The 27,226-nt window shown below is 35.7% G+C and overlaps 1 long non-coding RNA gene across 1 annotated transcript in view; it reads right to left on the bottom strand.

Moving 5' to 3' along the window:
• Positions 1-27,226, bottom strand: part of LOC109499878 — a 64,571-nt gene that overhangs the window by 8,667 nt on the left and 28,678 nt on the right. The window contains exons 3-4 of the long non-coding RNA XR_006598248.1: positions 2,533-2,652; positions 935-1,008 (exon numbers count right to left, since the gene is read on the bottom strand). This is a non-coding gene — a long non-coding RNA (uncharacterized LOC109499878). The remainder of the gene's footprint in view (positions 1-934; positions 1,009-2,532; positions 2,653-27,226) is intronic.

The following is a 27,226-nucleotide window of genomic DNA, read 5'->3' as shown; positions in this document are numbered from 1 at the left end:
CAAGTTGATAACGCCTGCCTTTTAATTGAAGAGTTTAGACTATTTGCATTTAATATAATTATTAGTTTAATAATAGGGTGGCCATTTTTCTACCATTTTGTTATTTGCTTTCTATTGTATCGGTTTGTCTCCTTTGTCCTTCTTTCACTGCTCTAATTTGGACTAATTGTTTTTTATGATTTCATTTTTTCCCCTTTATTGGCTTATTAGCTCTGTCTTTTTTTTTCTTTACTTTTTTTTTTAACATACTCAGTCTAGGGTTTGCCATATACATCTTAATTTTTCATAATTTACCTTCAAATAGAGTTTTTTCTGTGCGTCTGTTTTATCTTTCATGTTATCCTTGTCATACATTTTGCTTCTATGTATAATATAAATCCTACAGGGGTGCCTGAGTGGCTCAGTCAGTTAAGTGTCTGACTCTTGATTTCAGCTCAGGTCATGATCTCACAGTGGTGGAATCTAGCCCCGCATCTAGTCTGCACTCTCTCTCTCAAATCTGTCTCTTTCTTTCTCCGCCCCTCTTGCTCTCTCTCTCAAAATAAATAAATAAACAAAAAAATCCCATAATACATTATTACTATTTTTGGTTTGGACAGTCCTGTATCTTTTATTTATTTATATATTTATATTTGAGAGAGAGGGTGCAAGTGAGCAAAAGGCAGAGAGAGAAGAGAGAGAGGGGGAGAGAGAGGTGGTGCTCACTGGAAGCAGGGCTTGTGTTCATCTAAAGTGGGACTCCTGCTCATCTGAAGCAGGACTCAAGCTCACCTGAAGTGTGGCATGAGCTCACTGATGTGGGGCTTGAACTCACGAACCATGAGATCATGACCTGAGCACACGTTAGATGCTTAACTGACTAAGCCACACAAGTGCCCAACAGTCTTTTATCTTTTAAAGTCATCACAGATAAGAAAAAAATCTTTATGCTTACCTTTATTTTATTTTTTTCTGGCACTTTTCATTTCTTTGTATAAATTCAAATTTCCATCTGGTCTCATGTTCCTGCTGAATGAAGAATTTCCTTTAACATTTCTTGAAGTGAAGGTCTGCTGGCAATGCTTTTTTTTTTCCTGAAAAAATTTTTATCTTAAATCTTAAAAAGTATATATTTTTTATTGGGTAGACTGTTTTACAGCTGTGTCCAGTAGGTTAATAAACATGTCAAAGAAATTTTCCATATCTGATATTATGCTTGTAATATTTATGGCATTTCTTTTGACTCTGATTTTATAGTTTCAGTATCACTACTGAAATTTCCCATTTGTTTTTATATATAGTTCACCTTTTTCTAGAAGATCTGCTAACATATTAATTGTACTTAAAATGATGCTGTTTGATAGTGCCACCATATGGAACATCTCTGAGTCTAATTTTATTGATGGGCTTATCAATGACAATGAAATTTTTCCTTTGCTTTTTTGCATATCTCGTAATTTTTGACCAAACGCCAGACATTGTGTACTGAAGAACAGTAAAGACTGAAGTAAAAATTATTTTATCTCAGAAATGAGGACATTTCTTCTGTCAGGTTGTTAGTATGGAGGGATGAGTCAATTTTGTCAGTACCTGACTTGGGTTTTGGTTTAGTTGTTGGTGTTTTAATCTTTATTGCACCACAGGCTTTGAATTCCTACAGTGGTGAGCTGTTGTTATCTTGTGGTAGGAGTGGAATATGGAGTGCTGGGGGGTTTCTTTCAGTGTTCCTCCTCCACCTTCAGCTTTCAGCAGTCCTTTCATGTCTGTACTATAGATGATCTCTGCATGTTCTTACCCCTCTCCTACAAATAGATTGCTGTTGATTGCTGCTCATGTTAGGAGAGGAGGGTACTCTATTATCCTGGTCTAGATTCATTTTTAGGTGAATTCTATGGTCCTGGGATTTGGGGGTGAAGTTCTCATAGACCTGGCTTTCTTTCTCATGTCAGCCAAACCCAGCCTTTTATATATTGAGAATCTTGGGTAGGAGAGTATTTCCTGCTTTTTCACCAGTAGCAGCCCTCTGCTTTGTATCAGTGTAAGATCTTGAGTCCAAGAAATTTATCTGCTCCTCTTTTAGGAGCAGAAAATTATGCTTCTTCCCTTTCTCCTCATCCCTCAGGAATAGTAGATATGTTTATGTCTTGGAGACAGGAGGAATTCCTATTTATTTCCCAGAAGCAGATGGGATTATGCCTCTACCACACCCCCAGAAACAAGATTTTTACCTGAATCTTAGGAGCAGTGGCACTTCATGTCTTTAATCAGCAACCTAGTGGTTTTCCTTTGACAAGAGAAGGAACTGAGAAAGCACATAGATGTTTTATATATGTTCCTCTGGAGTAACTGATCACCTACATATCTGTGTTACTGAGGGAGGTTCTCTCTGGTTTCCTGCCCTGCCCGGAAATTTTCATGAGATAGGCTCATGGAAAAAAGCTTGTAGAGTACAAAATATACTTCTCTCTAGGGATTTCAGTTTTTCCAAACTTATATACCAGTCAATCCTCAGACTTTAAGAATTTGTTAAAATTTAATGTGATTTATTCTTACTTTTTTGGTGATCACCTCATCCTCATATGCTTTGTGAAAGGTGATATTTTCTCTTCAGACTTTGTCACTCTTTGGAATTCAGTGCATTTACTTGCTTTGCAACCCCATCTCTCCTGTGGACTAAAGAAAAATGTTTGATAGCAACATTCTCTTGTGGTTTTCTGATCCTAAGCAGGCGCAAAACTTCCTTTACTTTATACTTGTTTTAAAGCCACCAGTCAGAACAAATATATTAATTTAGTAGAATTAATCTTGATAGGAAAACAATATGGTCCACTTAAAAGCAATATGATCCACTTAATTTGAAATTTAAAGAGCACAGTAGGCATGATTTTAAAAGAATTACAATATTGAAACATGATCAGTGAAGCTATTGATAAGTTGGACATGAGGCAACTTGATATTGGTGTCTGGAATTGTGAATGCAAATAACAAATTATATGATTTTTCATAGACTTCTATGATTATATTCATGACAAAAATATTAGTTTTACCATATGTTGGTCAGATGAGTTTCTTGGAGGAAGTGAAATGTGAATTTTGTCTTAAAGGATATGTGGCTCAAATTAGCGAAGAAAGAGATATGGTCAATCCAGATGACAGAAACAGCAAATTCAAAGGCATGAAAATAGAAAATAAGTAGACATTATGGTATATTGGAAAATAGTAAAGATACTAGCTTTGTGTTGTTTATCTATATCAGAGGTTGGCAAAGATAGCTATGAGCCTCATCGAAACTGCTGCTGTTTTTGTATGACCAGTCAGCTAAGAATGGTTTTTACATTTTAAAGGGTTGCTAAAAAAGAAAAACAAGAAGGAGGAGGAATAGGAGAACTGGGAGGAAAAAGAGGAGCAAGAAAAGGGAGAAGAGAAAAAGGAGGAGAAGAAAAGGAGATAAAGGAAGCAGAAAAGGAGTAGGAGACAGAGCTCATATGTGGCTTGCAAAACCGAAATTATTTACTATCTAAACTTTCACAGAAAAATTTTTCCAATCCATGAACTGTAGCTTTCTTATTGTTATTCTATTACAGGGAAATAGACCCTTCCCCCAATTTTCCAAAATGTGTACTAAGATAAATATAATTGTCATATTACCTAATTTCTCTTTCACTTGCTTTCAATTGATCTATCAAGTTAAACTGCTTATAATTATACTTGGACCTATATATATATATTTTAAACAATCTATGATAAATTTTTTCAGTTATGATCCATTAAATATACACTTATACTTTACATATTGCCCCACCTGGGTTTTACATTGCCCTTTCCTTTGTATTGATAAGCTAGATACAACCATAATTTCGTTTTTCAAATTGCCGTAAATCTATCACATAGTTAAAGAAACTGTGGTGAGTTTGAGGATTTGGGGTTGATCAAGGAATAGACAGAACTGTGAGATAACAATAATATATAACAAACTTGGACAGCAGAAGACCTTCCAGAGACAGTAGCACAGGGCCACCATCTGGAAGGGGAAGAGGACAAGGTAACTCTTTGGGGAGAGGGGGATCACAGAGGGAAATTAATGTTTAGGTGATGGTGTTTAGGTGATGTCACTTGGCAACACAATGAGCAGAGTGGGAGTCTCTGGGTCAGAGAACTCAGAAGGACAATAATAATTTGGGGTGTTTCATAGCCATGAAACCTATGGCTGTCAGATGTTGAGTGTTTTGTGGAGTATGCAAAGCAGCCAGGCTCTGTATTGCTAAAAATACACTTATTTCGGCTATGTTTAAAACAATTGGATGGATGTGTAAGGATTTGAGTTCGGAGCTGGTGGTCTTGGTTCAATGATCTGAACCTGCTGTTAAGAAATAAACATAGGCGCTAAATACACAGAGACTATCTTTAACCTACTTAGATACCAGAAACAAAATAAAACCAGCTAAAGAGGGGCACCTGGGTGGTTCAGTCAGTTAAGTGAGCAACTTCGGCTCAGGCCGTGAACTCACAGTTCGTGGGTTTGAGCCCTGCATCGGGGTCTGTGCTGACAACTCAGAGCCTGGAACCTGCTTCAGATTCCGTGTCCCTCTCTCTCTCTCTGCCCCTCCCCTGCTCATACTCTGTCTCTGTCTCTGTCTCTCAAAAATGAATAAACATTAAAAAAATAATAAAAAACAAACAACCAGCTAAAGAGATCTCAAGGAATAAATACCCCATCAATGGTGAAACAGCAGGTTGACATTAGATTCTTTTCACAGGAAGATAGCTTTGAGTTTCTGATCTCTTTTGTGCCTTTCCCTTTTTACTGTTCCTATTTGCCATGTTTTGTCAGATGGCTGAGACAGCCACATGAGTTAGAGAGAACTGATTATCTAAACCCCTTTTGTTCTCTTTCTGTTTGACACTGACAGCACTTGGTATATCCTCTGAAGATGAGTGGCTGCAGGAAAATAAAAAAACTAAATCTGATATTCTGGCTTTTTATCTTCAGATTTTAAAATATAGGTTAGGGGCACCTGGCTGGCTCAGTCAGAGGAACATGTGATTCTTGGTCTTGGGATTGTGAGTTCGAGCCCCACATGGGGTTAAAAACAAAATCTTTAAAAACAAATAAATAAAAATATGGTATAGATTAAAACATAAGAGTGCACTCATCTTGATAAGCACTGAGAAATATATGGAATTGTTGAATCACTACATTGTACCCCAGAAACTAATATAAACTGTATGCTAACTACACTGGAATTAAAATTAAAAAATTAAAAAATTGAAAAAAAATTGAAAAAAGGATCAACAAAAACCAAAATAAAAGAATGCCGTTTAGATAGCTAACTGTGGGATTTGATTTAAGAATTTTATACTTGTTTTCCATTTTTATAGACAATCAATAGCATCATTTACAAAAGCAAATGGTGTTTTCATAAATATTGCTTACAATTTAACTTCTATCTGGTCAGATCCTCAATTAAAAAAGTATAGTTAACTGGTAAAATATTTGAGATCCTTCAGTGTGCTTTTAACTTTTTCATCTGCATCTTCAAATATGCAAAGGAAATAATTTATTTTCATGGGGAAATTCAGTTCGTTATATAAATTTGTTCAGGACTTGGAATGCAGAAGGCAGAAAGCCTAGGTGCATTATTTTCTGACATCCTTTGCTCTCAGCAAATAGATACTAAACCACAAGAGGAAGATATCTGCTTTTTGTTTCAGATATTTTAGAAACTAGTTTATAAGTCTTACAGTCAAATCTGATATTGTTCAGTCATAGATATAAGGATCAAAAGAATGTAAAAGTCAAAGTAAGAATAAGGGAAAAAATAAACATGAATTCATTTTTATTGGTCTTGTTTTATTAGTGGATTTGACAGAAGAATTTCATAACATGCTTTCTTCCAGTTCATTGCCTGACTCTGGCTTTGATGATCACTGGCTCCTCCATAAACCCAGTGGACTTTATGGTGAGGAAAACTGACTCCTGTTGTTAAGTAAAATGTCAAGATAAACTCAGAGTTTTTAAGGTAGGTATTTAAACCTTGGGTTACAAACACAGCAGAAGTAAAGAAAACACATATTTGGACATTCAACTTTCAGAGGTGAAGACCTGATAATTATACTAGCAGTGACCTGTTAAATAATGATCGTGGTCTCAAACATTTGGTAATAAATCCCTCCAGCTTAGAAAATTACTAACATTTGCTTCTCAACCTTGGGGTCAACAAGACTTCATAATTCTGGGCTTCATGATTTTTTTTAAGTTTATTTATTTTTGACAGAGAGAGTGAGCATGAGCTAGGGAGGGGCAGAGAGAGAGGGAGACACAGAATCTGAAGCAGGCTCCAGACTCCGAGCTGTCAGCACAGAGCCTGACACGGGGCTTGAACTCACAAACTGTGAGATCATGACCTGGGCTGAAGTTAGACGCTTAACTGACTGAGCCACCCAGGCACCCCTGACCTTCATCATTTTCAATCAAGACACTAATTTATTTATGTAATTTTTACTAGGATCAAGAAGTATCAGTAGAAAATAGTATTATATAATCCAAAAGATTATTTCTAAGAAACTTGTTGATTAATGTTATCAACTAAATTGTGTCTCTTCATCAAGATTTGTATGTGGAAACCCTAATTCCTAATGTGATTTATCTAGAAGTGGATTCTTTAGGGGCTAATTAATGTTAAATGAGTTAATAAGAATGGCCCTAATTTGATAGGACTGTGGCCTTAGAAGAAGGAGATTCTCTTTTTCTTTCTCCATCTCTCTGTCCCTTTCTCTGGTTCTCTCCTGCCATGTGAGAACATAGTGAGAAGGCAGCCATCTGAAAACTGGAGAGAATTCTCACTAGAAATTGAATCCTGCTGGACTTTGATCTTGGAATTTCCAGCTTCTAGAGCTGTAAAAGAACACATTTCAGCTGTTTAAGCCATTCAGTCTATGATATTTTGTAAAGCCAGCCTTAGCTAACTAAGGTAATTAATTTGCATTACATAGCTATCTTAGTTTTATGCAGTATATATGAAAATAAATAACCTCCTTGAAATACTTAAAAGTCTTTCCCCAAAGGAAAAACAAAAACACAGCAAACAAAATAACAGACTAGAGATGTTGATAATGGATCCTGAAGTCACCTTTCAGTTGCCTTTTATGGTTAGGGATGAGCATAGCATGGCTTTCCTTCTTTCAACAGACCAGAATTTCTTAGGAAATATTTTCCATTTTCCAGAGGTTAAGGCTTTCTTTCAAATTGTGTACTGTAGATGTTTAATTAGATAAATACTCAATATTATGCCTGGTAAGATTATGTTAAGATATAAGCTCATAACTATCTGAAGTTTTATTTCTTTTTGCTCATTGCCTTTCACCCATGCAAGTCTTCCTTTGCTTCAAATAAAGTTTCCAATAGTTTATCTGATCTTTGTTCTATTTGTATGATTTGACTTTATGATAAAAGTTTGACTTTCCATTTATATTTTGCCTTCCTTTTTGACTCTGAGAAGCCTCACCAAATTACCTGTGAAATAATAGTTACTGTCTGGCCAGTGAATTTATGTTCAGGAAAAAGGACGTTAGAAGAGATGGAATTTAAGGATATGAAAATAGTACTGCTTTAGGCATATTGAGCCTTCCTCTAACTCAATTTGAGTCTGTAAGGATATCTGCATATAATCAAATGTTTTAGTTTTTAATTATTAATTATGGAACTAATGAAGATGGTATATATTTTATGTTTAAAATATATGACAGGACACATGGGTGTCTTAGTCAGTTAAGCGTCTGACTTTGGCTCAGGTCATGATCTCACAGTTGGTGGTTTCGAGCCCTGTGTCGGGCTCTGTGCTGACAGCTCAGAGCCTGGAGCCTGCTTCAGATTCGGTGTCTCCCTCTCTCTCTGCCTCTCCCCAGCTTGCACTCTGTCTCTCTCTCTAAAAAATAAATAAACATTAAAAAATTAAAAAAGTATATATGACAAAACCTACCAAGTGAAACTTATTTGTATAAAAAGAACATATGGAAGCTTCAAGCTGCAGCAGAGTCAACTTGAGAGCAAAGATTTTGATACTGTTTAATCATTTTATCCTGGAGAGTGAAAGGAGGGATGTCTCCCATGCACGTGCCTGTCACACATGATCATGTTCTATGTGCCAGAATGGAATGCCAGTAGGGGTGGGGTGATCTGCCTCTCCTCTTGTTTGTTTGCTCAGATTTTATTTAACTTTGAATGAACTGAAAATTTATGCATGCATAAGAAAACTCCAAATAATGTCTTTCCTTTGCCTCCAAACCCAAAAAGGGTGGAAAAGTTGTCTTTTGAGAGTAGCTCTGGCAGAATGTGGTCTATCTCATTCCTGGACTCTGCCTAGCTAGGAGACATACTCAAATGTTTATATGTCTGTAATGGACACATTAGATTTTTTATACCTCCATTAGGTACTCCTTTATTGGGTTTTTCCCCTTTGTTGGGTCCTGAGGTTGAATCACAAATCTGTAATCTGAGGAGGGATGTGAGAAGGAAGTCCTGGCCAAACAAAACAAGACAAAACAAAACAAAACAAAACAAAACAAAACAAAACAAAACAAAACAATAGGGGAATAAAGGAGAGGTCCCCTTCTTTAGGCCCTAGGGGATTGAGGGGAGAGAGGGATGCCGAGCTGGCAGAGAGACTGGATGGCAGTGTTCTGTTGTGTTCCACTCCTGACTACTAGCCTTGCACTCTGCAGATCCACGCTCAAGGGTGGGATAAGGGCTTATAGAAACATCCAGGCAGATATATGGGTCTCTAAGAAGACCAGGAGGAACTGCAGGCCCATAGGAGAACCACCAAAAGGCAGACCACAGTCACCCATGCAGGCAGCAGACTCGAGTGGCCTTAACCCAGCAGAAACCAGGTAGGAGTACAAGGTCTCTCCTTGCGACATCAGAGCCCATCCCAACCTTTGTGGGAATGGGGCACATTCCCTCACCTAGTCAGATGCCATTTGAAGGGAAGAGCGTGAGGGAACTCTTAAAGACTGAGTATTTCCCTAGGAACACTAAACATTCCAAAAGGACTCTTTAAATCAGAAAAAATACAGAGCTAAATTTTATTTTATTTTATTTATTTTTTAATTTAATTTTTTATTTTTTAAAATTTATATCCAAATTAGTTAGCATATAGTGCAACAGTGCTTTCAGGAGTAGATTCCTTAGTGCCCCCTACCCATTTAGCCCATCCCCCTCCCACAACCCCTCCAGTAACTCTCAGTTTGTTCTCCATATGTATGTCTGTTCTGTTTTGTCTCCCTCTCTGTTTTTATATTATTTTTGTTTCCCTTCCCTTATGTTCATCTGTTTTGTCTATTAAAGTCCTAATATGAGTGAAGTCATATGATTTTTGTCTTTCTCTGACTAATTTCACTTAGCATAATACCCTTCAGTTCCATCCACATAGTTGCAAATGGCAAGATTTCATTCTTTTTGATTGCCGAGTAATACTCCATTGTGTGTGTGTGTGTGTGTGTGTGTGTGTGTGTGTGTATATATATATATATATATATATATATATATATATATATACACCACATCTTCTTTATCCATTCATCTTTCGATGGACATTTGGGCTCTTTCTATACTTTGGCTATTGTTGATAGTGCTGCTATAAACATGGGGTTGCAGGTGTCCCTTAGAAACAGCACACCTGTATCCCTTGGATAAATGCCTAGTAGTGCAATTGCTGGGTTGTAGGGTAGTTCTGTTTTTAGTTTTTTGAGGAACCTCCATACTGTTTTCCAGAGTGGCTGCACCAGCTTGCATTCCCACAGAGCTAAATTTTAAATAGATGGGAGTATTTGAACTAAAGTAGACTATTTAAAGTAGAAGAGGCAGATTTTGTTAATCAACAATTCCAATGTTCCTTGTTACATAGATGAGTTAGGAAGATTGTTAGCTCTAGAAATTGAGGCAGTATATTTATTTGCATATGTGAATACAATGTTAGTACAATTGCACTTCTGATATACATGATTTAATTTTCATAAAATTATGAATGCTGCATGGTGGTGACATAGGGCATTTTTCTTGGTTGTGTTTCATTTATATTTGTTAAACACATGGTTGACCTACCTTTGTGTATATATTGGTCTCTGAATCTCTCTGAAATAGAGATATTTGTATTGACTGAATACATTTCTCATATTTTCTTAACTCTAAACTTTAATGCACTTATATATTTGAGGTGACTCTGAAAAATCCCATTATTTGGTCAGACATTAAGAAATAATATAGTGGAGAGAAGACTGGACAATGAGTGAAAGTACATGTGTTCTATCTTTGACTTTGTCACTCACAGCAATGAGGCTCAAGGGAAGTGGTCTGCCTCTCTGATCATCACTGCTATATTTACCTGCACAACAGACACTGTAGTCTTGCATACTGTATTTGTGAGATGGATGTATGAGCAAGGCAGAGAGTGTGTGTGAATGCATTCTGAAAAGTGAAAATGATTTAATCTAGGAATATGAAAGTATTTTTAATGAACAGCTATTTGATTTATCTTTTAAATATTTTAAAAACCTTTTTATCTTTAAATAATTTCAGACTTACAGAAAAGTTGCAAGCATAGCACAAAGAAGTAGAAACTCTTTACTCAAATATATATTTTTTAAATTTACATCTAAGTTAGCATATAGTGCAATAATGATTTCAGGAGTAGAATCCAGTGATACATCCCTTACATATAGCACTCAGTGCTCATCCCATCAAGTGTCCTTCTTAATGCACTTTGCCCGTTTAGCGTATCCTTCCACCAACAATCCTTCCAGCAACCCTCAGTTTGTTCTCTGTATTTAAGAGTGTCTTATGGTTTGTCCCCCTTCCTGTTTTTATATTATTTTTGCTTCCCTTCCCTTCTGTTCACCTATTTTGTATCTTAAATTCCACATGTGAGTGAAATCATATGATATTTGTCTTTCTCTGATGAATTTCACTTAGCATAATACCCTCTAGTTCCATCCACATTGTTGCAAATGGTAAGATTTCATTCTTTTTGATTGCCAACTAATACTCCATTATATATATATACCACATATATATATATACCACATCTTCTTTATTCATCTGTCAATGGACATTTGGGCTCTTTCTGTACTTTGGCTATTGTCGATAGTGCTGCATAAACATTGGGGGTGCACGTGCCCTTATGAAACAGCACACCTATATCCTTTTGATAAATACCTAGTAGTTCAATTGCTGGATCATAGGGTAGTTCTATTTTTAGTTTTTTGAGGAACCTCCATATTGTTTTCCAGAGTGGCTACACCAATTTGCATTCCCACCAGCAATGCAAAAGAGTTTCTTTTTCTCTGCATCCTCACCAGCATCTGTTGTCGCCTGAGTTGTTAATTTTAGCCATTCTGACTGGTGTGAGGTGGTATCTCATTGTGGTTTTGATTTGTATTTCTCTGATGATGAGTGATATTGAACATTTTTTCATGTGTCTGTTAGCCATCTGGTGTCTTCTTTAGAAAAGTGTCTCATCATGTCTTCTGTCCATTTCTTCACTGGATTATTTGTTTTTTGGGTGTTCAGTTTGATAAGTCCTTTATAGATTTTGGATACTAGCCCTTTATCTGATATGTCATTTGCAAATATCTTCTCCCATTCTGCTGGTTCCCTTTTAGTTTTGCTTATTGTTGCCTTCACTCTGCAGAAGCTTTTTATCTTGATGAGGTCCCAATAGTTCATTTTTGCTTTTGTTTCCCTTGCCTCTGGAGACGTGTTGAGTAAGAAGTTGCTGCAGGCAAGGTCAAAGAGAATTTTGCCTGCTTTCTCCTCTAGGATTTTGATGGTTTCCTTTCTTAACATTTAGGTCTTTGATCCACTTTGAGTTTATTTTTGGGTATGGTGTAAGAAAGTGGTCCAGGTTCATTCTTCCGCATGTTGCTGTCCAGTTTTCCCAGCATCACTTGCTGAAGAGACTGTCTTTATTCCATTGGATATTCTTTCCTGCTTTGTCAAGGAGTGGCCATACATTTGTGGATCCATTTCTGGGTCTGTATTCTGTTCCATTGATCTATGTGTCTGTTTTTGTGCCAGTACCATAATGTCTTGATGATTACAGCTTTGTAGTACATCTTGAAGCCTGGAATTGTGATGCCTCCTGATTTGGTTTTCTTTTTCAAGACTGCTTTCGGCTATTCCAGGTCTTTTCTGGTTCCATACAAATTTTAGGATTGTTTGTTCTAGCTCTGTGAAGAATGCTGGTGTTATTTTGATAGGGATTGCACTAAATATGTGGATTGCTTTGGGTAATATCAACATTTTAACAATGTTTGTTCTTCCAATCCATGAACATGGAATATTTTTCCATTTTTTTGTGCCTTCTTCAGTTTCTTTCATAAGCTTTCTATAGTTTTCAGTGTATAGACTTTTCACCTCTTTGGTTAGGTTTATTCCTTGGTATTTTATGGTTTTTGTTGCAATTGTAAATGGGATCGATTCCTTGATTTCCCTCTCTGCTACTTCATTATTGGTGTATAGAAAGCAACCGATTTCTGTGCATTGATTTTATATCCTGTGACTTTGCTGAATTCATGGATCAGTTCTAGTAGTTCTTTGGTGGAATCTTTTGGATTTTCCATATAGAGTATCATGTCATCTGTGAGGAGTGAAAGTTTGACTTCTTCCTTGTGTATTTGGATGCATTTTGTTTCTTTGTGTTGTCTGATTGCTAAGGCTAGGACTTCCAATATTATGTAGAATAAGTGTTGAGAGTGGACATCTGTCATGTTCCTGACCTTGGGGGGAAGCTCTCAGTTTTTCCCCATTGAAGATGATATTGGTGGTGGGTCCTTCATATATGGTTTTTATAATTTTTTGGTATGATTCTTTTATCCCTTCCTTCCTGAGGTTTTTTATCAAGAAAAGATACCGTATTTTGTCAAATGCTTTCTCTGTGTCTATTGAGAGGATCATGTGAATCTTGTCTTTTCTTTTATTAATGTGATGTATCACATTGATTGATTTGCTAATATCAAACCAGCCCTGCATCCCAGGTATAAATCCCACTTCATCATGGTGAATAATTCTTTTAATGCATTGTTGGATCCAGTTGGCTAGTATCTTGTTGAGAATTTTTGTGTCCATGGTCATCAAGGAAATTGGTCTATAGTTTTCCTTTTTAGTGAGGTCTTCTCTGGCTTTGGGATCAAGGTAATGCTGGCCTCATGGAATGAGTTTGGATGTTTTCCTTCCATTTCTATTTTTTGGAACAGCTTCAAAATAATAGGAGTTAACTCTTCTTTAAATATTTGGTAGAATTCCCCTGGAAAGTCATCCAGCCCTGGACTTTTGATTTTGGGGAGGTTTTTAATTACTAATTCAATTTCTTTATTGGCTATCAGTCTGTTCAAATTCTCTATTTCTTCCTGTTTCAGTTTTGGTAGTTTATATGTTTCTAGGAATTTGTCCATTTCTTCCAAATTGCCCTATTTATTGGCATATAATTGCTTATAATATTCTCTTATTATTGTTTGTATTTCTGCAGTGTTGGCTGTGATCTCTTCTCTTTCATATTTTATTTTATTTACTTGAGTCCTGTCCTTTTTCTTTTTGATCAAACTGGCTGGGGGGTTATCAATTCTGTATCAATTCTTTCAAAGAAGCAGCTCCTGGTTTCATTGATCTGTTCTACTGTTTTGTTTTGTTTTGTTTTGTTTTTGGTTTTGATAGCATTGATTTCCACTCTAATCTTTATTATTTCCCATCCTCTGCTGGTTTGGGGTTTTATTTCCTGTTCTTTTTCCAGTTCTTTAGGGTGTAATGTTAGATTATGTATCTGAGGCCTTTCTTCCTTCTAAAGGAAGGCCTGTATTGCTATATATATCCCTTTTATTACCACCTTTGCTGCATCTCAGAGGTGTGGGGCTATCATGTTATCATTTTCATTGGCTTCCCTGTACTTTTTAATGTCCTCCTTAATTTCTTGGTAGCCCCCATTCATTGTTTGGTAGGATGTTCTTTTTTGTTTTGTTTTGTTTTGTAGGTTGTTCTTTAATCTCCAAGTATTTGTTGTCTTTCCAAATTTTTTCTTATGGTTGATTTTGAGTTTCATTGTGCTGTGGTCTGAAAATATGCACAGTATGATTTCAATCTTTTTGAACTTGTTGAGGGCTGATTTGTGTCCCAGCCGGATAGATCTGGCTGATATATCCTGGAGAATGTTCCATGTGCACTCAAGAAGAATGTGTATTCTGCTGTGTTAAGATGAAATGTTCTGAAAATATCTGTTAAGTCCATCTGGTCCAGTGTTTCATTCAAAGCCATTGTTTCTGTGTTGATTTTCTGTTTAGATGATCTGTCCATTGCTATAATGTGGTGTTGAAGTACCTTACTATTTTTAAATTTTTTTTCATGTTTATTAATTTTTGAGAGACAGAGAGAGAGAGTATGAGTGGGGGAGGGGCAGAGAGAGAGAGAAAGACACAGAATCTGAAGAGGTTCCAGGCTCTGCTCTATCAGCACAGAGCCCGATGCAAGGCTCAAACCCACAAGCCACGAGATCATGACCTGAGCCAAAGTCGGACGCTTAACTGACTGAGCCACCCAGGCGCCCCTGAAGTCCCTTACTATTATGGTATTATTATCAATGTGTTTCTATATATTTGTGATTAATTGATTTATATATTTGGATTCTTTCACATTGGGGACATAAATGTTTAAAATTGTTAGATCTTGTTGGATAGACCTTTTATTTTGATATGATGCCCTTTTTCAAGTCTTGGTACAGTCTTTATTTTGAAATCTAGATTGTCTGATATAAGTATGGCTACTATGGCATTCTTTTGGCGATCTTTACTCAAATTTACCAATTTTTAATATATTTCCACATTTCCTTCTCTCTCTCATACACATATACATAATTTTTTTGAAAAAAATATTTTAAATAACTTGAAAGTAGATTTTACCTTTATCTTTTAACACTCTAATGACCATTTGTTAACAATAATGATATTTTCTCTTATGACCACAGTATTTTCATCAAATTCAGGAAATTTAACATTAATACATTAGCTTAATCTGTAGTCTCAATTCCAATTTTAACAGTTATCCCAATAACATCCTTGATGGGAGTATTTCCTAGTCTAGAAGGAACCGCCTGTTGCCTTTAGATGTCATATATGTTTAGCCTTATTTAATGTAGTATAGGTTGTCAGCCATTTTTTTTGTCTTCCATGACATGGGTTTATAAGAACACAGGCCAATTATGTTGTAGCATTTTTCTCAATTTAGATTCATCTTTTGTTTCCTCATTATTAGATTTGGGTTATGAATTTTGGCTAGAATGTCACAGAAGTGATATGTTTTGCTCAGCATACTATATCCTAAGGTACATGAATGAATGTTTGCTCCCTATAGCAGATACTAGTTTTTCCTTTTTCTCCACTGTATAATGTTTTTTATGTTATAATTAATCAAGTGATTTGTGGGGGTATATTTTGAGACAATGTAAATATCCTATTCCTTATGAAATTCATCCCCTTCCCCCATTGAGTTTTGCCTGAACAAAACTCAGGTGATTTTTGCCTGAACAAATATTTACTCTGATGGTTGCAAAATGGTGATTTTTCTGATACCCATGTTCCTTCTACATTTGTGAGTTGACATTTTATGTAAGGAAGACCTTTACCTTCTCCTTTATCTATCTATACATTTATTATCAACAAATTAAAATTCTTATTTTATTCAATGAGCTATAATCCATATTATCATTACTATTATTTTCATTACTATATTATTATGTTGATGCTCAAATATCCATCTATTTGATATTTCAAGAATTTAGCAGATCAAGTTTTTTTATTAGCTGTACAAATTTAAATTCTTTTATGTTCCATTAATCATGAAGGCCTTAAAAACTATATTCCTTACTATATATTTGCATGTTATTAATCTAAGTATTTTGTGAAAATAAATGCATAAAAATCCTTTTCTTCATCCATGATCCAAACTAATTGAAACAAACATCAGGTAGAGAATGAAAAAAAAAGTAATTTAAATCTGTTAGCCAAGGGGGCTTTCTCAGATTTCCCCCCTGATTACAGTTACCCCGTCATAGATTCACTGAAAAATGGGAGCTTTTCCCCATGAGGGCTTGCACTTCACATTTATGGCATGGAAGAGTAGATGAAGGTTTGCTTTCAGCAAGCAGGCAAATCCCAAAGAGAGAGAAGAATTATGTGGATCTGAGCTTGCCCAATTTCTTGTATTAAGTATACTGATAAGATAACCTCTTTTCTTGCTGTGGAGAGGAGTATGTAGGGTGGTTGACAGAGGCCAAGACTATTACTCTAACAGAGTTCTTTCCACAAGGAAGCATCTGAATTGGGGAAGAAGTGTTTTCCTGAATATTTGAACAAATAACTGTACTTCTCGGAGCCTCATTGTTTTTATCTGTAAAAAAATTAATTAATTCCTCCATCCCATTTACTATTAGAAATTTATTATTATAAAGGACAAAGTAATTCCCTCTGTGGACTTAAAGAATAAGAGGGTTAAGACCTCTTAAAGAACTCCAGTAGTGAAAGCCTGGTCAAAAAAAAAGAATGACTTGTTGATGGAGGGTCTTGAAAAGCAGAGTGCAGGGAGGTGGGAGCAAAACCAAGAGCATTCAGTTCACAAAAGCCAAAGGAAAAGCATTTCAAGGAGTGGTGAACTCTTTTGGCTTTTACTGCTAAAGCTTAAGCACAATGAGAGCTGAAAGTAACTGCTGTGGTTAGCAATGTGGAGTACACTGATGACTAGTCAAAGTGTGATATGAGGGAGTGGTTGGGAATAGAACACAGACCGCAGAAAGTTAAGAAAGTGGTGAGGAAAGGGAAGTCATAAATATAAAGCCACACTCCTCAGAAGTTTTGCTGTGAAGGGAAATAGGACAGTAGCTAGAGGGGAATTGAGGGAAAGTTTTAAAGGCAAGAGATATTTGAGACTGTTTATCATACTGATGGAAAAGTAGGGCAAGTGGAGAATACAATAAGTAAGTAAGAGTTTCTGGTAAAGGAGCAGGGGATGGCTTTGGTGCACATGTTAGGTATTGGCCTTAGAAGAAAAGAGAGGCACCTTCCTTAGATCAGTAGTCCAGGAGGAAAGGGTGGGTAAGGTACGAGCAGGTATATAGATTCCTTGTGGGGAATGGGAGTCTCTGTCCAATGGTGTGCATTTTCTTTGCTATATAAGAGACGTAATTATTTGCTGATAATGAAATGAGGGATCTGGGATAGGTTATGGGGAAGATTGGGGAAGATTGAAGATTCAATTAGAGGTAATTAAAAATTGTTGTGAATATTAGTTGACTAGAAAAACACCTTGACAGGCCAGGATAAAGGTTAAGGTTGTTGGTTCATCCTTTATATAAAATTCTGTCTTTCTTATTCAAATGCTAAGGTTTTGGAAGTTAAAAAAAATGTTTGTTTTACACTTTTCTTTTTCAAGCACTAAATGTATTATATTTAGCAATATTGCTTAGTTAATAAAATATAACATTTTGCTTATCACTGGTAAGCGTTTCCAGTCTCATAGTTTATTTATTTATTTTTTTATTAAAAATTTTTTTTTAATGTGTATTTATTTTTGCGACACAGAGTGCGAGCAGGGGAGGGACAGAGAGAGGGAGACACAGAATCTGAAGCAGGCTTCAGGCTCTGAGCTGCCAGCACAGAGCCCGACGAGGGGCTTGAACCCACAAAGCACAAGATCATGACCTGAGCTGAAGTCGGTAATAAACCCACTGAGTCACCCAGGCGCCCCTCCAGTCTCATAGTTTAAACTGCTGAAACTATGTCCTGTTTTACATTTTGTAGTAAAACAATTTAAGTACTAAAAATTGAGCTCTTAACTTTCAATTGATGGGATAGTTTCAATATTATTTTTACCTTTTTAAATTTAAATTCAAGTTAGCTAACATATAATGTAGTATTGGTTTCAGGAGTAGAATTTAGTGACTCATCATTTACTTATAACAACCAGTGCTCATCACAATAAGTGCCCTCCTTAATGTCTATCACCCACTTAGCCTATTCCCCCCATACCTCCCTCCAGCAACCCTCAATTTGTTCTCTGTCTTTAAGAGTCTCATAGTTTGCATCTCTCTCTGTTTTTATCTTGTTTTTGCTTCCTTTCTCCTATGTTCATCTGCTTTGTTTCTTAAATTTCATATATGAGTGAAATATGGTATTTGTCTTTCTCTGACTTGTTTCACTTAGCATAATACACTGTAGTTCCATCCATGTTGTTGCAAATGGCAAGATTTCATATAATATTCTGAGTAATATTCCATTGTATATATATGTGTGTGTGTGTGTGTGTGTGTGTGTGTGTGTGTGTATATATATATATATATATATATATATATATATATATATATATATTCACCACATCTTCTTTATCCATTCATCAATCAAAGGACATTTGGACTCTTTCCATAATTTAGCTATTGTTGATAGTGCTGCTATAAACATTGGGGTGCGTGTGCCCTTCAAACCATCATCAAAATTATCTTCAGAACCTTTAAAGCTAAGTAAGAAAAACATCCTGCTCCCCAAACTTTAATATTTTAAGCAACTCAAATGATACAAATCCTTTATTGCTTTCAAGATCCAATCTTATTTTACACAATTATTTTCATTCCTTATAAAATTTGCTAAAATTATTGCAGCTTGAAACTTAATCCTTAAATTTATCTTTGTAAAATGAGAAAGTAATGCAATTTTCTATACCTAGATTGAGGGTTAGCTCAATTAGTTGGATAATTTTAGATGTTACTCAGTATTTATATATGTAAGGCAAGCACTAATGATTTCAATTTTCTTCTGTAATCACAGGGGATACTTAAAGACAATTAGGATCATAACTATTTTAAGGATTCTGTCTTTTTTCACTTACTTCAGATGAAGCTTTCCATGTTTTATTGCCCAGGAAGTAGGAGTAGGTTTTTCTTTTTCTTGCTTGTAACAGATTTTAGAGACAATTGCATGTCTTTTTAGTGGGTTTCTGTTGGGCCTGCTAATCTCTTTCTGCTCTATTTCAATTTTTTATTAAAGAAATTCATGTTCACTGGTTTATATAACCAAGTTATTATAAAATCCTCCCCATCATCATCTTTTGCTCTCTTTTTCTCTCACCATCTTTTTTAACCAATTTTGAGTATCTTTAAATCATCATACTCTTAGACTCCTATTACACTGTTGCTGGGCAAGATTTTTTTCAGCATGAACTAATGATTAGGCTGCTCAAATTTAGGTTTGATTTCTGATATTTATGTATGTATGTATGTATTATTTGATTTTTGATATTTATGTATGTATGTATGTATTATTTTAGAAAGTGAAAGAGCATTTGTGCAAGCAGGGGAGGGGCAGAGGGAGAGGAAGAGAGAGAATCTCAAGCCTGATGTGGGGCTCTATGTCACAAACTGCAAGATCATGACCTGAGCTGAAATCAAGAGTCGGACGCTCAACTGAGTCACGCAGGCACCCCCAGATTTAATTTTTTTTTAAAAAAAGGATTTTTGTCATTTGGTAAAGATCATTTCAAGAGCTAGATCTTAACTTTAATCATTTTTTGAATTCTTTTTTTTTTTTATCTCCTTTCACTTGGTTTTCAAGATCCCAAGAATTTGACAATAGTGGCTCTTTTAGAGACATGCCTTGCTTTCTAGCTTAGCTGATTGTACTTTGAAGTTTAAAAGTGTTTTTTTAAGAACTTGGGGTTCCCTCAAGCCCCAAATGTGGCTTACATGTACCTTCTCTTTTGTTTTTATAAAGACACTTGTAATATGAGAGAAATGGGATATCTTAGAATGTTTACCCTCGAATAATTTAATAAGAAAACATGTTGGCTTCCTTTAATAATACATATTTTCAAAATCTTTCATGTGTTTTAGCCCACAATAGTATGCTATTTGCAATGGGATCAGAAGATGGATGCTTTTGGAATCAGACAACTAATTCTCTCTCTCTCTTTTTCTCATTCATTGGTTTTGGGCTTCTTTTCACTTTTAAAGTAATTATGCAGAGCTGTTGGCATTGTTTGTAATGAATCAGTTTCAATTAAGCACAGAAAATTAGCATGTGAGCATGTGTATGTGTGCATGTGTGCATGCATGTGAGTGTGTGTGTAACAGCATTCTCACAATCATTAGTCACATGTCACCAGGCTTTGTTGTCTGGGCTCATATTCTTCAACATGTGCCCAGATATTAAAGCCCCATCTTATTATGTGGTTTTTCTCTTGTTTTGAAAACTGGAGAAATTAGTTATTTTATTTCTCTAAATGGTAAAGAAAGAAAGATCAAAATTTATTATTCTACAGATTCTCCATTTGATGTGAGCTTATTTGTATTTATGTTTTTTTAAATCCTGCATCCTTTCTAAAATGGCTTGAAGATCTATTAATTGAGTATAAAGAAACCTAAGAAAACAGAGTTTTGATAGCGATATGTAGAATGTAACTTTATTGCATTAAATAGAACCCCTACAGTTTGATAAAAGGTTTATTTGAATGTTTCTTCCCCTCTTTAATCTGATCTGGGAGAGGGTGATAAAAAATTCAGCTTGCCTGAAGTCATTCAGTGATATTTTTATACTGATCAATAATATAATGCAGAATATAACTACAGAATTTAGGGCAAAAAACAATGATTGAATGACATGCCTCATCATTGTATAGATTGAAAAGTCAGACAGATTCATCTCATAAGAGATAAAGACTAGTTGATAAAACATAACTTGTCACTGGGAGACCATCAGTTCGTCATAAGAAGAGCAAAACATTAACAGCTTTTTGAATCTAGAGAGTAATACCTCTCTAAAATCAATGGGGAAATTTTTTATATGACACTTGATTTTTAGCCTCAAATAAAAATTCACTTAAATCCTACTAAGTGAACTTAAATTCCTACTTTGTTGTGTTATTATTTATTATTTTCCATTTCATATCTATTAGTCTCCTCAACTGTTTGGTTAGGTCTCTGAAGGCAGACCTAACCCTATTGCATGCATCTTTGTATTTCCTAAATATTTCGGAGAAACTAGCTAGAAGTTAATATTTAAAAAGTAAATTTATTTAATGGGTAAAATAAATTGAGAATGAGTGACTGTCTATTAGTCTCCTCAACTGTTTGGTTAGGTCTCTGAAGGCAGACCTAACCCTATTGCATGCATCTTTGTATTTCCTAAATATTTCGGAGAAACTAGCTAGAAGTTAATATTTAAAAAGTAAATTTATTTAATGGGTAAAATAAATTGAGAATGAGTGACTGTCTATAGTTAGTTGTTTTTGTGTTCTGAAGGCAAGATTTTGCCTGTGATTCAGAGTGTACACTCAGAACTTAGAAGCCTGTGTTTTGAGCTGGATAAAAACGTAAGCAATCAAGTAGTTAAGCAAAAGCTCTGTGATGCCATAAAAGACCTCAGATGAATGTAGGCGGTTTCAATTACCATAAGGAAATTTAGACTTTCCATCTAAAAAATGTCTCCTTACTTCTTATCAAAATGCTCCCCACTGGATACTCCTAACAAATAATGATCTGATTCTTATACTTACTGAAAATGGCTTGACACATTTGCATTTAGTTTGTTGACTAACAGGGTGGAAGTAGAAACATGTAACTTACCAGTGTGTTGTATTCCTTGTCATAACACAAGCCATTTAGCTATAATAAGAAAAATTCACTGAAGCTTTGCATTATTTTTTCATTTGTGTTTCTTTTTCTTGTATGTACATATTTCAGCATATCACACCTATTTTCTTTGTATTTATGTATAATAAACAACACAGGACAAGTTTAGGTAAAGAATGACAGTACTGCAAAATTTAAACTTTAATTAAGATGAGATGTTTAAGGGTGCCTGGGTGGCTCAGTTGGTTAAGTGTCCAACTCTTGGTCATGATCTCATGGCTCAGGTCATGATCTCATGGTTCCTGAGTTGGAGCCCTGCTCAGGCTCTGCACTGAGAATAAGGAGCCTGCTGAGGATTCTCTGTCTCCCAGCCTCTCTGCCCCTCCCCCAAACGTGCTCTCTCTTTGTCTTTCAAAATACATAAATAAACTTAAAAAAAAAAAAACAACAAGATGAAACGGGCGCCTGGGTGGCTCAGTCAGTTAAGTGTCCGACTTTGGCTCAGGTCACGATCTCGATCTCGCGGTTCCTGAGTTCGCATCAGGCTCTGTGCTGACAGCTCAAAGCCTGGAGCCTGCTTCAGATTCTGTGTCTCCCTCTCTCTGCCCCTCCCTGCTCACACTGTCTCTCTCTCTCTCTCAAAAAAAAAAATAAAAAATAAATAAATAAATAAATAAAAATAAAATAAAATAAAATAAACATTAAAAAAGATGAAATGGGGGCGCCTGTGTGGCGCAGTCGGTTAAGCGTCCGACTTCAGCCAGGTCACGATCTCGCGGCCCGTGAGTTCGAGCCCCGCCTCAGGCTCTGGGCTGATGGCTCAGAGCCTGGAGCCTGTTTCTGATTCTGTGTCTCCCTCTCTCTCTCTGCCCCTCCCCCGTTCATGCTCTGTCTCTCTCTGTCCCAAAAATAAATAAATGTTGAAAAATTAAAAAAAAAAAGATGAAATGTTTAGAAATTAAGGTACATTTATTATTTCATATTGTATAATATTGTACACTGCAACATAATATATTTTAAAAACATTGAATGACAGGGGAGCCTGGGTGGCTGACTTGGTTGGGCCTATGACTTTGGCTCAGGTCATGATCTTGCAGTTCATGAGTTTCAGCCCCACATGCGGCTCTGTGCATACAGCTCAGAGCCTGGAACCTGCTTCGAATTCTGTGTCTCCCTCTCTCTCTGCCCCCACCCCCCACTTGTGCTCTGTGTTTCTCTTCTCTGAAAATTAAAATAAAACATTAAAAAACTTTTATGACAATTCACATGCTTATTTGATACCTTTGTTTTCCTTCAAATATTTATAGAGATGATAAAACTTATCCTTAGATGAGACTATCAAGGTTTCTTTCCTCAGGTGGGAGTCATTCTTCAGTCCTGATCTCCTTTCTCATCCTACTACCTGCACCCTTCCTTAAGACCTTATTCCAATATTAATGATTTATGACCATGTTGTGATGTGGGACTGTCTTGCTTAATAGCAATTTACAGATCATCACTGGTCAGAAAATTTAAAAGCCATTATCTTGATGTAACTGTGTGTTTATAATTTCAAAAGACATAGCTAGTAAGTTGAGAGACAATATTTTAGTAGTGGAAAAGTGAAAATTTGAGTGAGTTCTTCATGGTAAAGAAACTGCCTTCAAGAAAACAGTCTGAAATATATTATGTTACCACCCCCACAACACCTCATATAAAGTTATAAAGGTCCATAAGACTGTTCCCATCAAAGCCAGAGAACATTTTCCCTCACTTTGATTATAGAAATGAGTGAAATATTTTCATTTTCAATAATAAGTGTCTTCTCTGAATTTTCAACATTCATATATTTATAGAATAAAAATAAGGAAAAGATATAGAGCATTGGAAATTTGGTTTGTGGGGCTTGTGTAATTTTAACTACCAAACCTTGAGGTTTTTAACAGAGAAGCTAGAGAAAAGCCTTTATTTAGAATATTAATTTTGTTATCAGGAAGTATTAAGATCATTACATATTGGAATAGAATGTTGCTCAGTTCTGGAACAATGAAAGAATGTGATATGGATGAGGACAAGATATTTCACTCTATTTCTGGGGCTAAAGTTTTTAGGAGAAATACTATTAGTTAATATCAGAATATTTTCATTGATTCTATATATTATTTCTAGTTTGTGGTATATATAATGACTATAAATGAACTGTTCATTATAAATATGGGTTCAGTAAGCAGCATATACTTTTGCTATCTTTAAAATGTCTCAAACAAAAGGAGCCTATTAAGTATTTTGAAAAAGAAGAAATTGAACAGGTGACCTTCGTGGATATTTATAGCTACTATTCTACTGCCAAAAAGGTACACCACATAGGTAATTTCCCTGTAAAATATGCTGAATAGGAACATTTTAATGCTTACAAATGGGTATAAAGGCAAGTGCCTCACCTATTCATTTTTAAAACAGATTTTTCTTGTTTCAGAAAATATATCTATTACATTTTTTAATAGTTACTTTTTTAAGAAGTAAAATGCAAGACCCATAGACAGCTATCATTCAGTCTCTTTGCCAAGTTACAAGGCGGTAAAATACTATTATCCTTATTCAAGTAGCTTTAGTGATTATTTTTATTAATATTTATTATACCTTACATTTCTTTGTTGACAATTGCAAATATTCTTCTATTTCCTAGTCCTTAAAATAAGAAACATTTAGTTCATAAATTTTCAAGAAAAAAATAACCATCTCTTGCATTGAAACATTTTTAAAAGAATTGACAAGGGGGGCACCTGGTTGGCTTAGTTGGTTAAGCATCTGACTCTTGATTTCAGCCCAGGTCATGATGTCACCATTTATGAGTTTGAGCCCTGTGTCAGGCTCTGTGCTAATGAATGGGGCCTTCTTGGGATTCTCTCTCTTTCTCTCTGCCTCTCCCTGCTCATGCTCTCTGTCTCACAAAATAAATAAGCTTTAAATAATCGACAAGAAATGTTCTATTGCAAGTAGCTTCACACAAAAGAATATATAAAAAAAATTTTCACTGTTAATGCTCTTACCCTTCTTTTTTTCTGAGTAAAGAATTATAGACATAATTTTTTTTCCTTTTAGTATTTTAGTGATGTTCCACCAGCTTCTAGCTTGTATTGCTTCCAAACAGAGTCTGCTATCATTTCTGACCTTTGTTGTTTTTATGTTAATTGTGTTTTTCTCTGGCTGTTTTAACATTTTTCTCTTAATCATTTAAAGCAATTTGATGCTCTGATTTAGTGTAATTTTTTTTTGCCTTTTCTTGTGTTGGTTTACTGTGCTTCTTGGACGTGTATGTTAACAGTTTTCATCACATTTTAAGTTTCCACCTTTATTTCTTTAACTCTTTTTTTTCTGTACACTCCTACTTATTCTCCTTCAAAGACTTCAGTTACAGGGGAGCCTGGGTGGCTCAGTCGATTAAGCGTCCAATTCTTGATTTTGGCTCAGGTCATGATCTCATGGTTCTTGACTTTGAGCCCTGAATCAGCCTTCATGAAGACAGTATGGATTCTCTCTCTCCCTCTCTCGCTGCCCTTCCCTCACTTGTGCTCTATCTCTCGCAAAACAATAAATAAATTTTTAAAAGTCTTCAATTACAAATAGAATAAGGCACTAAAAATTATTTCATAGATTATTGTTGCTCTTTTTATTTTTTTCAACCCTCTTTTCTATCTGTATATCATTGTGAATATTTTCTATTGTTATGTCTTCAAGTTTACTATTTCTTCTGCAATTTCTTATCTGTTGTTTGTCCTACCCAATCTGTTTTTCATTTTAGATATTATGATTTTCACCTTTTAGAAGTTCATCTTGTGGTTTTTGAAAATAGCTTCTATGTCTACATATCATGCTTAATCTTTCTTTAGTATTCTAAAAATGTGGAATATGAGTATAATAATTTCTATTGTCCTATCTGCTAATTTTCGCATCTGATGGTTTCTGGGTTGGTTTTGAGTCATTGATTTTTTCTCCTCACTGTGAGTTATGAAACATTACTTCTTTGCATGCCTGCTAATTTGTTATTGGATGCCAGACATTATGAATTTTATCTTGTTGTGCTCTTGGATACTTTTATATTCCCTAAAATATTCTTTTTAAAAAAAATATTTATTTTTGAGAGAGGGATAGAGAGCATGTACAAGTTGGGGAGGGGCAGAGTGAGAGGGACACAGAGAATCCCAAGCACTCTCTGCAGTGTCAGTGCAGAGCCCCATGTGGGGCTTGAACCCATGACTGGGAGATCATGACCTAAGCCGATATCAAGAGTTGGACATTCAGGCACCTGGGTAGCTCAGTCAGTTAAGCATCCAACTCAGGTCATGATCTCACAGTCCGTGAGATCGAGCCCTGCATTGGGCTATGTGCTGACAGCACAGAGCCTGGAGCCTGCTTCAGGTTCTGTGTCTCCCACTCACTCTGCCCCTCACCCACTCATGCTCTGTCTCTCAATCTCTCTCTCAAAAATAAATAAACGCTAAAAAATTTTTTAAAGAGTCAGACATTTAACCTACTGAACCACCCAGGCACCCCCACAAAAATATTCCTGAGCTTTGTTCTGGGATGTAGTTGTTCTACTTAGACATATTTTGACTCTTTTTTATTTTGTTTTAAAGCTGTTTTTAGGCAGGAGCAGAATAGGGTTTACTCTAGGTTTAAACCCACTACAGATACAGAACCTTTCTGAGTACTCTACCCAATATCCTATAAATTATGAGAGTTTCTTTTTTCTTTCTTCCTATTTTTCCACTCTAGCTGATATGAACAGGAACTATTCCTGGCCCTGTGTGAGCTTCAGGAATTTCCCCTCTAATCTTCTTAAGGGTTGTTTCTTGGCCTCAGGTTGGTTTCTTAGATTGTATGTGCTGGCCTTACCTTCTGTCAAGGTGGCTTTCCTACAGGTTGCTGGAGGTCTTTTTCAGTGCAGCTCTCTCCTCTCTGGTACACTTCTCTGTGAATTCTAGTTGTCTAAGCTTCCCTTGACTCTCAGGTCCAGGTAGACTCTATGTGGATCCCTTTCTTGTACCACAGGTGGAAATTTCTTTGGACAGTCAGCTGGGAATTCAGAAAGTTTACCTGATTTGTTTTCTTTCTGTTTGTTTTCTCATGAATTACTGACCTTCACTGCTTGAGTTCAATGTCTTTGCAACTATTCTTTCATAGGTTTTATCCATTTGGGGGATGTTATTCCATTTGGTATAAGTGGAAGTCCTATCCTTTTACCTTTAATCTAGCTGGGTCTTTATTTGTTGTGGATAGTTGGGTCTTTTTTTTTTAATTCAGCCCAATTATTTGTGCCTTTTAGTTTGAAAGTTTATACCTGTGCTGTCAAGTACTGCATTCATTGGCCACATGGGACTATTCACTTGAAATGTATCTGGTCAGACCTGATACATACTGACATTATGAAATGCAGACTAGGTCTTGATTTCATAATACAAAAAAATGTAATGTATCTCATCAATACATTTTTCTATTCATTACGCATTGATATTTTGAAAATTTTGAGTTAAATAAATATGTTATTAAATTTACTTTCACCTGTTTTTACTTTTGGAAATGTGGCTGTTCAAAAATTTAAAAGTATGTGTGTG

This window comes from Felis catus, chromosome B2 (assembly GCF_018350175.1).
Source record: "Felis catus isolate Fca126 chromosome B2, F.catus_Fca126_mat1.0, whole genome shotgun sequence".
Lineage (NCBI taxonomy): Eukaryota > Metazoa > Chordata > Mammalia > Carnivora > Felidae > Felis > Felis catus.
This window is presented reverse-complemented; position numbering and strand designations above follow the sequence as displayed.